This window comes from Engraulis encrasicolus, chromosome 4, assembly GCF_034702125.1.
Source record: "Engraulis encrasicolus isolate BLACKSEA-1 chromosome 4, IST_EnEncr_1.0, whole genome shotgun sequence".
NCBI classification, from domain to species: domain Eukaryota; kingdom Metazoa; phylum Chordata; class Actinopteri; order Clupeiformes; family Engraulidae; genus Engraulis; species Engraulis encrasicolus.
The window spans coordinates 5,744,035-5,760,611 of NC_085860.1; the positions used below are offsets into that span (position 1 = coordinate 5,744,035).

At 42.4% G+C, this 16,577-nt stretch overlaps 1 long non-coding RNA gene across 1 annotated transcript; it reads right to left on the minus strand.

Annotated features, from left to right (window-relative positions):
- Positions 1 to 6,617: 6,617 nt before the first annotated feature.
- LOC134446662 (uncharacterized) lies at positions 6,618 to 11,204 on the minus strand. Its single transcript, XR_010034437.1, has 6 exons — positions 10,911 to 11,204; positions 9,753 to 9,813; positions 9,421 to 9,552; positions 9,132 to 9,229; positions 8,074 to 8,150; positions 6,618 to 6,736 (listed from the first exon to the last, which is right to left on the minus strand). It is a non-coding gene; the product is annotated as an uncharacterized LOC134446662 (long non-coding RNA).
- Between the last annotated feature and the right edge of the window lie 5,373 nt (positions 11,205 to 16,577).

Below are 16,577 nucleotides of genomic sequence, written 5' to 3' on the forward strand. Positions count from 1 at the left end.
CACTGGTGTGCAGATTTGATGGCAAAATGGGGACATTTAGTTGCTACTGACTGACTGCATATGTTCGTTACACATTAATGGGATGGGGAGCACCGCAAGTGCACTAAAGCTTGAGGTTAGTGTGGGTGTGCAATAAAAAACTGCAATCGCGGCCACATATCACATCGTTTCTGGTTAAATGAATAACTTAAAAATTATGAAATTATTATACATCCCCATCTTTTCAGTATACCAGGGTTTTTTTAAGGTTTACGTAAATAAGGTTTACGTAAATAAGGTTATTACAGGGTTCTTTTACTGCACACTTGTTTATTGTTGTTCAATCAACAGGATCACACATCAAAATATCTGAAAAGCACAAGACTTGTTTGGATCAGGGTTATTTGTTTGACATGATTTATTTGGAGCTATGTTGAAAAATGAAATGGAACTGAACATGTTAGTGCCAAGGAGGGATCAGGACTAATTAGAATAGCTAGGATAGCTAGGGACCCACGGTGTAATGGTTGGTGTGAGGGTCAAAATTCCCTCTTTTAGGGGTCCTAAATTCCAGATAGGCCCTTGGAGCTGCATATGAAGCTCAATTAAATACAGCACTGAACCAGCAAGCATACCATAAGCATGATGACAAAACTCCATTTGAATGTCTGAAACGACAACAATGATTGAAAACACTGAAACGTCAAACACACTCACAAAATACACACATTAGTTTATGTTTGTTTTGTTCATTGGGGATTGTAGCGAAGGGGAGTAGAGTTGTCCAGCTGGGACTTGAACCCAGACCTTCTGGAGTAGTAAACCGGGGCTCTGACCGCTACACCAAAGAGCCAGGCTCATTGGCATGTTAGTCAGAACACACCCACAACCCTAGTGATGGTCACTCCATCACACTGCCTTCCCCTTCGGGAAGCGCACCCGTGCGCTTCACACACTCATGGTGTCCCTCACGCAACTGCCCATCATGCTTTTTCCCATCCAGTGTGCCCTTTCATCAATGCTTCACCCATCACTGGGGTCCCTCACACCAGGGTCACCAATCCTGGGGGTCCCTCACATGGAATTACGGCTTACACACAATGGGTACGCTTCCGATGGCCTCGCGGCAGCCATCCCACTTCTGACACCATTTGTAGCGAAGGGGAGTAGAGTTGTCCAGCTGGGACTTGAACCCAGACCTTCTGGAGTAGTAAACTGGGGCTCTGACCGCTACACCAAAGAGCCAGGCTCATTGGCATGTTAGTCAGAACACACCCACAACCCTAGTGATGGTCACTCCATCACAGTGATCTTTTCAAGCTTATTGCAACAAGAGTAATTATTCTGTAATCAAGTAATGCCAAACTATGACGGAACCAATATTAGTGAATTACCCAAAAATATTAATATTGTTAGCTAATATTGTAGTTTGGCCCATGAGAGTTCCCCAAGGAAGAAAAATTAAACATCAACATTGTTGCCAGAAAATTGAAACACATGTGATTTGTTGTTTTGTTTTTTACTTTGTGTTTGACTGACTGAATTAGACAAAAATACACATTTCTTGACTACAGTGTACACAGTATTCGGATGTCTGGTAATCTAGTTCAAAACTCAACACAAATCACAATTATGTTAGCCTCAATGTGGAATGAGGAAAGGAGGCAAGGAAATTGGCAGGCCTAACTGTGCTAGTACCAGATAGCACATTGTAGCCAAGTAGTTCATTACTCATTTTTTTCCAGACAAAAGTTGCATTACTGGTTTAGAGGATGAAACTCTTAATCATATTCTGATTCACATCTTCCAACAGAGAAATGAAGGCTTTTACCACTTGCACAAACAGTTTTCAACAGCACATTGGAAAAATATTTTTTATAAAAACGAATGACCTGCTTGAATGACCTTCTTTCTGTTTGCTTGAAAAGGCTGCTGTATGCTGCTACAAATGATAAAAATGCCCGTTATGCAACTCTCGTACAAATAAAATCCACATTTTATACACAGGACCACATGCAGTAGCATGCTAGTCAAGTGATTGCTAAGATTACACGTTTAGTTGTATTCAGTGCTGCTGATCAAGTGGAGTGGCATGGAAAAGACAGGCACATGAGAGGCTTCGAGGGCCGCCAGCCAATCACCAAAGCCTTCTGGTCTTTTGATCAAAAAATATGAGGGTGAAAGATTTACTATGCTTAGGAGGATTCATAGAGAGATGCCGGGAGCTGAGAGATTCCCAGCATGTGTGAAGCTCTGCCAGGGCTTTGGCATCTGCCTGCTGTGGTCTACCCGAAAGCTGTGGGAACACACCTTGTCTGACTGATCATGAAAATGTACGGCTTCCAAAGGACTGAGGCGCTGAAATTGCACTTCTGTGTGAGCATTCACATGTTGCAACAGATCTGAAAAAAGGGACTTTGCCAAGTCTGCTGTCCACCGCTACAGACGGCAAAGGTGTTTTACAAGCCAAGTGAGGGCAATTAAGTCTTGACAGCCAAAGCGAAGCAGCTCTTGACAGTTCAAAATAATTTTACGCTCTTGTGAGTGAAGCTGATGACCAATGAATTCTAATTAAATAGACCTACCATATGCTTGTGGTGCAGGGAAAAGGCACATAAGCCACCTTTCTAATAGTGACTCTTTGACTCTGCTCAGAATAAGCATTGATAGACTCATAATGCTTGCTGTTCCATCAGTAGATCACATTAAAACAAGCACTTTACACACTGAAACAAATTATTTGTTGGCGGAACATAAAAAAATTATGGAAAGTATTTCCATCCAATTTGATTATGCTACCTAAGCAAGAAATGTTTTTGTTGAGTCACATTAAGGTCAATATGTTGGATCAACATAACATGTAAGTGTAACTGTGACCTAAGTACAAGGGGTACAGCCAACATAACTTTTAAAGGTTATTTCAACCTTAATAGAAAGGGTTAATCCATCATAACTTTTACATGTTGCTCCAACATATTTGGTTTAGGTCTGGATGAACCAACTTCATGGGGTAGTTACAGCAGTATTTACATTGATAGACTCAACAAAGCAACATCTTGCTATGGTAGCATAATCAAATTGGATGGAAATACTTTCCATAATATATTTATGTTCCCACAACAAAATATTGTTTGGATTGTTCAACACATCTAATTAACTGTATTAAGACAATACTTGTCAAGCCACATGAACATCAAACATAATAAAAGTCAATCATTAAATCAATATACCTTAATTAATTAAACATTCATTGTTGTCCTTATCAGTTCAGATCAAACTAGAAAACACCTCAAGGCACACGCATCTACCAATATGCATGTCAGCCAAGTTCGTCAGTTGTAAGTTGGTTCCAGTTGAGCCTATAAGACCAACTACAATAAAGTTACACGCGATAAAGTTGAAGAATTAGTTGCCTTTATTTCTTCATTGCACATGTAATGATCAAAGCAAGATACAAAATGAGGGTACCTCTTCAAGTGCAAATGAGAAAGATTAATTTCTCTAAAAACTCTTAAAAAAAGGTACACTGTGCAGGAAACGGTCAAAAAAGGTACTGCAACTATGCTGCTCATTGAAACTGGGCTGCCTATTGCCAAATTTGATCTTTTCATGAAAGTTTGCTAAGTAATAAACAAATATTTTATAGTATGGCCCAAATACAGTCATTTTTGCAGCTAAAAATGGCAATTTCTTGACATTCAAAATGGACAAGATCCCAGTTTCATGAATGAAAAGTGCAATTTTTCCCAGTCATAATGAATACTAAGAATATGATGGTGGTTAGGGTGCATCAGTTGCCCCCTATGAAAAGATATTGCCTTGGCCCAATAGTAAAAATGTTCTACACCCAGTAAAAACACACTGTGTAAAATATTTTGAAATTTAGATGAAGTCTACCGGGGCCACCAGCCCCATGAAAATAGAAAATAATGGTGATAGTCAGAATCTTGGAATAGAAATGGACATTTTGCTGCATAAAGCTACCCAATACAAACATATTGTCTCAGCTGTGTGATAAAAATGTTCTATGCACAGTAAAATCACTCTGTGTAAAATATGTTGAAATTTAGATGAATTCTACCGGGTCCACCAGACCCATGAAAATACAAAATAATGGTGATGGTGATGGGCAACCTGGATTCCAAAGCTATAGTCCAGTGCCACATATTCCAAATGACATACCTAGTTTTACCTTTCCAGTTAGGGCAATGGGGCACCTAAGTCACGCCCTTCTACTTCCGATCCATGGGGCTGGAGCTCTCAAAATTTTGAATGAGAGTTAATGGAGCGAGTCAAGCTAAATCCTCATCCCGTTTGGCATGTGCTCCGGATTTCACATATGATGACAGTGAATTTGAAAGGTTTGGATTTGCGTCGTAAGACCACTCATTTTCGACACGCAAGAAACGTTATTTTAGCTTTTGTGCAAAACTATGTTAGAGACTACACGTGCGCCTCGCATATCTGACGTGAACCGAGGCACAGCCAACCCTACCACTGCACTGCGGCTTAAGTGGCTGCACGTCGGACATGCGACGTCTGTTGTGTAGTCCAAATAATTGTATATTTTTGCACACACACAACTCAAAAATCGCTTGCCAAGTGAAGTCAACAAGCACACCATTGGTTGTTATTAATTCTGAGGCACAGCATATGTATGATCGACGGGGAAATGCGAGGTGGGTCGGAAAATAGCTTTGATCAGTCCATTACAGCCCAGTCAAAAGTTTTTGCGTTGCCAGCCCCATAAGCCGCCCGGAAGGGGTGGAGACTTAGGTGCCCCATTGGACAGGTAAAACCAGGTAATTTGAAATCTGTGGCACTGGATTGTGTTATTTTTCGATAACGGACGGGTTGGTCTATAACAGACCGCTGTCAATGGCAACAAGACTTTTCACTGCTAAAGCGACTTTTCAACAAGACTCTAATCAGCTGTTGTGATAGACTAGGCTACACCTGTTGTCCTGGCTACCTAGCTGTTGCCTAGTGGTGTTCCACAACGGCACTGTTTTGTTTTGCGCACAACAATCTTAACATTAAATAGGCCTAAAGAAATGTCCCCGCCATGTGTGAATCCGCTCCGCGTCGGGGTCTAAAGATTCTCTCTGTCGTGCTGCTATTCCACGGTAGCGACCTTCTCGCCGAACGTTAACCCTTACGTGTTTCAGCTGTGGGCCTACAATTCATGGAGGAACATCTGTACTAAAGCTGTGAATGTTCCTTGGAATGCCTAGGCTACAAGGCAGTCAATACAACTGTATTGAAGAGTGCCATTACTCCACAGCACACAAGTGAACACTGCACACTGCACACAACAAAATTGCATTTATGCCTCACCCGTGCAAGGGGGCAGCCCTCAGTGGCGCCCCATGGGGAGCAGTGCGGTGGGACGGTACCATGCTCAGGGTACCTCAGTCATGGAGGAGGATGGGGGAGAGCACTGGTTGATTACTCCCCCCACCAACCTGGGGGGTCGGGAGTCGAACCGACCTGGCGGATCGGGAGTCGAACCGGCAACCTCTGGGATGCAAGTCTGACGCCCTAACCGCTCACCCATGACTGCCCACTTAAGTACAGGTTTTGGGAAGCCACTCTTTCCAACATCACATACAGTTGTATTGTATGTACTCTATTGAACTACTGCAGGGATTTCTTGAAAAAACATAAGTCATTCCAAGGAGCATTCACAGCTTTAGTACAGATGTTCCACCAGGTATTAACAGCTACCTGTACAATCCTAGGCCCACAGGTGAAGCACACAAAAGTCATACAACTTCGCAATCTCTTGCTTGATACTGGCAGTGGGTCAGCTGGTTCATTACGGTATATTGGCTATATTTGGAATATGTGGCACTGGACTTTGGAATCCAGGTTGCCCATCACTATCACCATTGTTTTGTATTTTCATGGGCCTGGTGGACCCAGTAGAATTAATCTAAATTTCAACACATTTTCCACAGAGTGATTTTACTGTGCATAGAATTCTTTTTATCACACAGCTGAGGCAATATGTTTTTATTGGATAGCTTTATGCAACAAAATGTCCATTTCTATTCAGGGCTGGATTGGGCGATAAATAGGGCCCGGGCACTTTCGGATTTAAGGGGGCCCCCTCATTATTATTAGTGCCGGAGAACTGACTCACCGGTGGGCCCCGCACCCTCATGGGCCCCTATTTTCAGTAATGTAAAAAATAAAACAATGGGGGCCCACGAGGGTGCGGGGCTCACCGGGAAATGCCCGCCATGCCAGATGGCCAGTCCAGCCCTGTTTCTATTCAAGATTTTGACTCTCACCATTATTTTCTATTTTCATGGGGCTGGTGGCCCCGGTAGACTTCATCCAAATTTCAAAATATTTTACACAGTGTGTTTTTACTGGGTGTAGAACATTTTTACTATAGGGCCAAGGCCATATCTTTTCATAGGGGGCAACTGATGCACCCTAATGGTGGTGCTAAGAATTCATGAAAAAGGTAACATTAGTGAATGGGTAGCATGAATTCTGGAAATAAACAACTAAGAATCTTGCACAGTGTACATTTAAAAGCAGTGCAAAAACTGATGAAACAGACGGTTAGAATGAAACAGAAATTTGAAAGTGTACTTCCATTCTGGAAGGTAACAGAGATTAAGAGCATAAACCAAAACAATCACTGCAATGGCCACAGGTACGTTACCAATGTCGTTGCGGACTCTCTGCCGATCACACGCACACGAAGACAATACGTTTCAGCTGGACCGTCCAGATCAACATCCTGGAAAACAGTAAACAAAACCCATGATTGAAGCCGTAAGCGGTATTTGTGGGCGCAAGTTTGGGGCATTTCTGTCCACCCTAACACACCCAGAGATGGGAAAAGTAGTATAGTAGTATATTTAGTATAGTTTATGAAAGGTATGAGGAGGATGTTGACTTGTGTGCCCTCACACTGCCTGTTTAGGCAATTGAATGTGAGATCAAACTGATGTTCAATTACCTCTCTTCGTTTTTGGTGTGGCTATGACCCCATTCTGGAGTATGTTTCTCAACAGCATCATTGGTAACTACAGTAAAAACTTTGCTTGCATGCAATTTCCCATTGGCAAAATACCAAGTCGCTAACTAACAACGGTGCTTTTGAGAAACAGGGTCATGATCTTTTCACGAGTGTTGGTGAGAAACTTTACACATACAGCTAAGTATACAGTGTGCAAAATTGTTACAATACATTACATTACACTTAGCTGACGCTTTCATGTATTCAAAGCGACTTACATTTATTACTTTTCAGGGTATTGGTTACAGGCCCTGGCGCAATGTGGGGTTAGGTGCCTTGCCTTAGGCACTTTAGCCATGGATGGAGATGTAGTGACAGGTCAGGGGAGATTCAAACCTGCAACCAATAGATTGAAAAACCAACTCTCTAACCACTAGGCCACGGCTGCCCCACCAGCACAATTATTAGTATTTTGAACATATTGGCCCTTTTAGGCACATTGTCAACCAAAAATTGCATGAGAGAGAAAGATATGTCAAACCCCACCCATCCAATGCAAAAGAGTCTGCTCAAAGTTTGGTCTCCTAAGGGGGAGTTGTCTAAGGTGAAACTATGAGAAAACTATTACCCTACAGCACGATCGTATTCCAGAACTAAAACCTATATTGAGTTTAAGTTTTCTTCTAAGATAACTTCTGCTGCTTCAGTAATGCGGCCTTCGCAATGTGCCACAGCAAGTGCAACACCCTCATGGGTAGATAGAGACCTGCAGAGATCTACAAATCAGAGATGACTGGTGTTGGATTGAACGTGAAATTTGGCAAAGGGTTTGTGATGATGTGAGGGTGCTTTAGCAAAGCTGGAATTGGGCAGATTCGTGTTTGCAAAGAACACATAACTGAGGCCAAGATGGCACATCAATGCAAGAAGGTTTGGTGTGTCCTCCAGCAGTGTCCAGAACGTGGATGAGATGCCAGGAGACATGTCAGGTAGCACAGGATGGAGGAGCCCACCAGAGCCCAACAAAATGAGCCTCGCAGGCCACTGATGTGTGCGATCTCCCTATGCCACCTAATAACGAAAAAGACAGATCTAGCTGCCGAGTTGTAACATACCACTTTGTCTGGCTCTTCATTCAGGTAGACCGTCAGCTCCTCAGCATGCACTCCCTGTTCACATCAATGTTGTCAGTCTGCGTATGAGGGCCGGTCAATGTATGCCAGGAAACAAACATGCAGGAAAAACATTTTAACCAACAGGAAGAATAAACGCAGTACAGGTACAACCACATTAAACAAAGGACACATCTCATTTATCTAGTAGCGTAGTGTATCGTTGGTACTGGCAGTGAAGTGGTACAGTACGTCACTGTTTGATATGGCATGGTGCAGCTCTGACACTTTTCCATTAGCCCCAAGTACTCGGTACCATTTCAGCACTCAGCCCTGGTTCCAAACGTACTGAAGTGATGCCAAAATGTGACGTCTGACCTTAAAAAGGTACACTGTGCAGGAAATGGTCAAAAAAGGTACTGCAACTACGCTGCTAATTGAAACTGGGCTGCCTATTGCCAAATTTGACCTTTTCATGAAAGCTTACCAAGTAATAAACTAATATTTTCTAGTATGGCCCAAATACAGTCATTTCTGCAGCTAAAAATGACTATTTCTGGAAATTCAAAATGGCGGACCATGGAGAAGATCCCCCTTTTCATGTATGAAAATAGCAATTTTTCCGTCATAATGAATACTTAGAATTTGATGGTGGTGGTAAGTATTCATGAAAAAGGTAACATCAGTGAATGGGTAGCATGAATTCCGGAAATAAACAGCTAAAACTCGTACACAGTGTACCTTTAATTCCCCTGATCATTTCATGGGAATCGCAAGCCAGACAGACATGAGAATCAAATAAAAAAATAAAATAATAATAAAACCGAGCAGCAACCACATCAACTGACCTGCAAAAAAACTGTTATATCATTGCCCAGGACTGCTGTGTGTAAAGCCAGCTGTAGTTAGAACTGAGGTGAAGACAATGAGTTCAAAACTGGCTGAAGGATTGAAATTAGTGGGAGAAATGCAATATGATCCAAGACACCCTACTTCTCCCCATTACATTAGATCTTGAAATTTTAGCATTACTGTGATGCATGGCAGTGTGCATGTTTTACCTGAGTCATGGGCACCAGGATCCTCTGTGTCTTCCTTGCATGAGAAGCTCCTTTCTTGCTGAAGACCCGGAGCAGTGTTGTTGAAAGACCATCCAGCTCTGAGAAGAAATTCAACAGCAAACCAACTGTCATGATCCTCTTGAACTTGGCACTTAACTTGAAACAGGGCACAAAACACATACCTACAAAATACTTGTAACTTAAGACTTGTGACAAAGGTTACAAAAAGGCCTGATGGTCTTACTAAAATGAGGAAATAAACACACAAAAAAATCAACAAATAACTTACCTCGCACATGTTAAAAAGAGCAAGCCATCTGGATTTAAAAACTGCAATCGTGGGGGCATCACAAATTACTTCATGCCTTCAATGAGCAAAGGTCTTGGTCAGTTGAGCTGAGGACCCAAACGTCTTGAATTTCTGTTGTGACCAGAAAGACAGATAAACTAATATAGGTGAAGGAGACAGCTATGCAGAGAAAAATGTAAAATAATTACAACAGATTTTACACACACACACACACACACACACACACACACACACACACACACACACACACACACACACACACACAAGCTAATAGTCATAGATTAGATACTACACAAGAACCTTTGAATCACCTTTTTCAGGGGCACCTTGTGAGAGGTAGCTGAGGTGAGGACCCTACAAACATCTTGAATGCTGAGGAATTAATATAAGTGAAAGAGACAGTTATGCAGAGAACAAAAACCCAAATAATAGTAACATATTCTACAAAGAAATTCAGTAAATTGTTAATTACAAAAAATAACAAATTAACAGTATTTATATTTGCAACAATATGCATTTCTACCTCACTCAAGGTACAGTATATATTGAATGTAAATGCACTGGAATATCCTAAAGTGATCATTGATACAAAAAACTTGCTATGTCCTTTTTACACAACAAATGTAGAAGATCGAGTTTGAGGGAATGAGGGACAGAAGGGCGTTTGCATGTGTGTTTCACTAGATACTACTGGGATTTACTTTCAACTATTTCAAAGGTCATAGCCAATTAGGCCTACATACATTGGTAAGTGACCCACGACATGAATCAAACCAGCTGCAAACTGCAGCATCTAGTTCTACACACGACGCACCCATTCAAACGCGCACCCATACACAAGCACACACAGCCCCTTTCTGTCACGCAGTCTCACGTCTCGTCTTTTTTCAAACCGAAAAGTTCCACCGGCTAATCAACATTTACTGTGGCCGTACGCACACAGTCAGACGGAGCAATACCAAAAATCAGCGGTAACTTTACTTCCCCTGTGTCATTGATGTGTCTAGAGCTACTGATGGTATCTACGACTGTCCTGGATACATTTGAAATCAGACGCACACGGGTCTCGCAACGTCAATGCATAGAACTAATACAACGTTAATGAACCAGCTGTTGTCACCTAGCATAAATTAGCTAGCTGCCGTTATGGGCTGCCAGGTAGTTTCTTTCGCTATAACTCGCAAAGTAACCGAAAATAATGTCACACATGCAAACATGCATACAGTACAACATGGGTGACAGCTTCCAAACTCCCAACAATAGTTAAAACAAGGAGACTATTTCGATAATTAGCCGCTAACCAGTTTGAATTGGTGAGAATTAGCCAGCTAAGCTTACTCTCTTGCTCATAAAACGTATGCCTTGATGCCAAAACTAAGTACACTAACGAAACGGGTGATATAAATGTGATTCTAGGAAAGTCATGATAAATGCAAACAGCCCTACAGTGGTTTACTTTTTTGACTTACCCGCCTTCAGAGTGTCCGCGGATATGTATTCAGTCAAAGAACTCGGCAAGCTCGTTGTTTCCGGCTGCCACACACAATCCGCACACTACTGCCACCATCTGTTCTGGCGTTGTAAAAGCCATTGGTCATCTTATCCAAAGGAATTAGGTTGTGACAACATTACTGGATTTGGGAAGTCGTTGGTTATTGGGCATCATGCCAAAGTTACATAACTTCATTATGCCCAATCACAAAACATAATTATTCATGGTAGAAGTGACATGTTTCCCTTTGATTAATTTAACATACACAACATATGGCTTTTTTCAGTGCACCCATGAAACACTTTACACCCATATTATTACACTGCTATGACATTACACAGAGTCTTTCGTAATATACTACAACTCAGTCATTTACATAATGGTAAAGCATATAATAGAGGCCATGACTTAATGCATAAGGCTACCTTGTCATTTCCAACATCACCGTTGTTGTTGAATTGTTTGCAAGTATGCAGACATGTCCTTGACACCAATAAACAAAGTGTAAACGAAACAAGATTTAAAAATAATAGATTCATGGCTGTCAAGTCAGAGACTTGAAAATTAGATACAAAATATCCTTTTGAAAACAAGAATTTAGTCTCAGTAGTACCTGAGGTGAAAGCCTCAGCCCTGTGCTGACTGGTGTAGGCTAGTAGACTCGGGGACAACAATAGTTCCTTTTCTTTTGAAGAAAAAAGTCAACGAGAGACGGGAAGAAAAGTCCCGAGTCCACCACACACACAGCGTTGAATAGGCACACGGCCGCCACCTCCCCTGGGCTATATACGGAGGGACATGCTGTATCATCGGAGGCACATGGCTCCTCCTCCACCCACCAGAGCAATGCACCTGCAGCAGTGGCAGCGTGCAGGGAAGCGGATGCAGCACTCCTGTTGTGAAATTGGCAGCCTTTGCATGGACAAAGGAGGAAAATCCATCATTGTAGCTCCAGGGGGATGTTGGCTGAGTAGGCTATAGTAGAGAGAGCCACCACGTAGGCCTACTGCTCCCCACTCTCTCTCTCTCTCTCTCTCTCTCGCTTGAATGTTTTGTCCTCGGCTCCTTTCTTCAGCACACTGACACAACAGAAAGGGGAAACAGTGGTGTAAAAGCGGAGCGTGGCATGATTCACGACATGTTCCGTCGAGGACTGACAAGAGTCACCTTCATAAATACGCGGGTGTGTGTGTGTGTGTGTGTGTGAGAAAGATTGATATGTAGCTCTCAATCATCTTTGGCAGAACACTGTTTCTTTTCAGCCGGACAGTATGCAGACAGTTTGGACAAGCAGGTCATAACAAAAGAAAAAGAAACAGAACAGGAACAGGAACCAACATTACAGTATGGCTAAACTAAGGGGCATGTTGAGGAATGCGAGAAATCCCACAAAGGCGAATGTAGGGAAGGGGAGGAGTTACCCCACAAGGAGAGGAACCCGGGCCTTCCAGGATACAGAGGTTATTTAAGTTTAGCAGTGATAAATGACAGGCATAATATAGTCTCTTTTTGGAAGGGTTCTTGAAATGTTTTGTACAGCAGATGATGCATAGAGAAACCCTTGCACATAATATAGTAGCCTAACTTTCAACCCTCTGGATACTAAATATCTAATTTTTACCTATATGAATATGTGTGTTTGAGTGTGTGTGTGTGTGTGTGTGTGTGTGTTTGTGTGCGTGCGTGCGTGCGTGTGTGTGCGTGCATGCATGCATATGCGCAGCCTGATCTCCAAAAATTCTGTGCTCCTGGACACGGATGTTAAGGACACAAAATCCATGTCCAGGAGCACGGATTTTGCCAAAATTCCGTGCTCCTGGACACGGAATTGTTTTCCGTGATGGGCACACGGAAGTGCTTTCCATATACTCACAGCACTGTGTTAACTCTATCATTAGAAAATACATACCAAATGCTAATCCTAAGCAAAATAATGCTATAGCAATTTAAGTTGTGCCCTGACCAAACAACCATAACCTGTCATTAAAGACATTTTTTTTTAGAAATACCTTTTCCAGTTGGTTGATAGGCTATCAAATTCATATAATGAATGAAAGAATACTACCTGTGCCCAGACCAAAACAATCCCCAACCCTAACCTGTCAGTAATAAATGTTTTTTTGAGAAAAAATATTTGACTGAGGTCAAAGACTGTGGAAACATAGAGCTGTGGGAGTATAAAGAGAGCACTTCTGTGTGTCCATCAAGGAAAACAATTCCGTGTCCAGGAGCACGGAAAACAATTCCGTGTCCAGGAGCACGGAATTTTGGCAAAATCCGTGCTCCTGGACACGGATTTCGTGTCCTTAACATCCGTGTCCAGGAGCACGGATTTTTTGGAGATCATGTTGATATGCGTGTGCGTGCGTGCATGCATATGTGTTTGCGTGCGTGTGAGAGATTCAGAGAGAGAGAGAGAGAGAGAGAGAGAAGTGGAAATGGTGAAGGGCATGTAATACGTGAATGGAGACACCATCTGTGCCACTCAAATGTTGGCAGGGCTGTGGTTGGCTGCATCCAGGGCATTTAGATATGGGTTTATATAGAGAGTTAGAGCGGCCTGATGACTCATCCCGTGGGGGATCACAGAATTTTTATGAAGATGACCAAGCAGACCCTTGTGGATAATCCCCCAATCATCAGCTCATGGAGTTTACTTAGGAGCTCATCATTACATAGCTGAATAATATGGGCCATACTATGAGAATGCCAAATGCAGCATATGGAGTGGACACTGCGTGTGGCCTTCAACAAGTATTTTTACACACATTGGGTCATCTTACAGACAAAAACACATCTCCAAGTTTACTTCTTCAGTGCAAAAGTTAACAATTCTACCATATTTTTAATGAGAATATGAAAGGTCTACTGATGCATGACTACAGTATAGGTAAGCTGTAAAAATGTCTAGGAACCGAGGTGTCTCACAGTATCATACACAGGCATTTTTTTCCCTGTCAATAATGAACATCCCCATATTTTGGAAATGAAGGGAAATACCTGGGAAATCAAGACTTCCAAAGGCAGATTGTTAAAAATTTCCCTCCGGTAAAAAAAATCTAATATTTAAGGAAATCCTGTCAACTGTGTGAGGCCTTTCCACAGCTTCATCCTGGCACGTCATCTTGACATGCATTAAGCTGTACAGCCGGAGGTTGAGAATAAATGTCTGGACCCAGTGACTTCCTCAGGAAGGAGTATGGCAAGTTCATCATTCTTCCCAGTCTGGGCTTTCTATCCTTCACCTGCAGTCGTGCTCGGAGGTGTCACCAAAATCACCATTATACTTGGGGCTGCTGCTGGATTTGCATTGCATCCCCCCATCCTCTTGGAAGGAGAGAGATGCAGCTCCTGTGAGCTTGGCGGTATAGGTGCCCTGTTAAAGAGACGTCCTTACTGTACGTCCAGGTTGCCATCGCCTTCTCAGAGGTGTGACTACTGTTGTGTCACTGTTTTGTTGTCTCTGTCCCTGTGTGTGTGTGTGTGTGTGTGTGTGTGTGTGTGTGTGTGTGTGTGTGTGTGTGTGTGTGTGTGTGTGTGTGCGTGCGTGCGTGCGTGTGTGCGTGTGTGCGTGTGTGCGTGTGTGCGTGTGTGCGTGTGTGTGTGTGTGTGTGTGTGTGTGAGTGCGCGGCCGTGCATGTGCATGTGCATGTATGTGTTTGCGTGTATGTGTTTGCGTGTGTGTGTTTGTACTTGAGTGCAGTGTCACTGTCGCGTGGGACATCCTTCCTTCATTATCGACATTGATCTGAGGGCACAGCAGGCCCTTGACAGCAGGGAGGTGACAAAAGCCCTGGGGAAATATAGACTGAATATCCTCACCCTACTCCCCTCCACACACACACACACACACACACACACACACACACACACACACACACACACACACACACACACGCACACGCACGCACGCACGCACACACACACACACACACACACACACACCTTTTCCACCCCGACATCACAGTAGTGATAGTCTGCATCAGCATACTGAGTGACCCATCGCATGGGTAAGCGTGGCATGGAATGACAACGAGCTGATGTTCAAAAACAGCCATAATTGCGTGGGCACACTGGTGCCAAAAAAATGGGCACACACACACACACACACACACACACACACACACACACACACACACACACACACACACACACACACACACACACACACACACACACACACACACACACACACACACACACACACACACACACACACTAAAATAGACAGGTGAAAGAGGCTTGTGCTGTCTGAAAGTGCTGCTGTTTAACTCTCCATGAGTGTGCCACTTTGATAGCTGCTTTAGAAAGTCATTGTCACTTTCGTGACCCGGGATTTCTCGCAGAAGGACAAAAGGTCTTGTTTAATATATAAGGCTGGCGCAGCGTTCATGGTTGTCAGGCTTTGCTGTAATGATTTTGTGAGTCAGGTTGAGGCTCTTAACCAAAATCAAATAACAAAGGGCCCTAGCGCGTAATTGGATTTTAGGACAGCCCACACTTTAAACAGCAGCAGATCATGATTTAATTAGGTGGGGGAGCATTATTTTATTATTTTTAAAAACTCAATTAAAAAAACGTGCAATATTGATAAGGGTGTGGTGGTCTGCAAGTCATGTTTTACAAGCACTCCCAATGTATTCTCCACATTGTTAGCCAAAGCCTGCCAGAAAGAACGAGAATTATCTCTTAAGACTTTGTCGTTGTGGTTCTCTTCATTTGTTGAAAATGTATGTATGCTAAGAGTTGACACCTGCGTCAGATTCCCTCAAGGGGAGAAATTGACTTTGGAAAGGTCAGGCACATCATTACTTAGGCCTATTGGGATTCCACATTGATTCTTGGTTACTAATGTTAAACATTTGGAAACTAAATGTTTCACACCTCTACAGGTAGACACTGGAAAATGGTAGAAAAATAATCCTTATGTTGTATCATAGCTTCTTTCTTTTTATGATGATTTTGAATGGCACTTGGAGATGCAGACCTCACCCAAGATAGCTTAGTTTCACCATGTATTGCCCTCTACTTGTCCCAAAAATAAAAGTAGTTTTGAAATTAGCCAGTTTGAGCCCAACCTTAAATAGTCATTAAAATCTATTCAAGAAGAAAATCTATCCAATAAGAAAAATGAATTCCAATGAAAAACATAACTTGGTGGAGGTAAAATGACATTTCGCACAATACTGCCTCTTACATAATATTTTATGTAATTTATCATATGATGTAGCTCTCTCAAAAACAGAGTAGGCTACATTACACATGAGTCATTTAATAGCCACATGCTATAGACTCTCTGTTCAAACTGTTGTGTTATACATGCTAACAGATGTCTGGTGGTAATGGATCACAATTAGATGAGAAGGGTGTTGCTAACGAGAGTCGATCCAAATCATATAAGGACTGATTGGATCAGCTTGTTGCAGCAGAAAGAGGAGTGAGGTCATGCTGAGTGATGGGCCAAATTGAGAGAATTAGTAAATCAACCTCTCTAAACCCTGCAGGAGGAACTACCAAGAGCTCATACAAGTGCAAGAGGTTACAAGGTTCAGGTAATAAATTTGACTTTTTTACTGCACAAGACTCTTTTAGTTATGTGATTCAGATTTTTAATATTACCAATCTATCCCTGGTATTAGTGGGG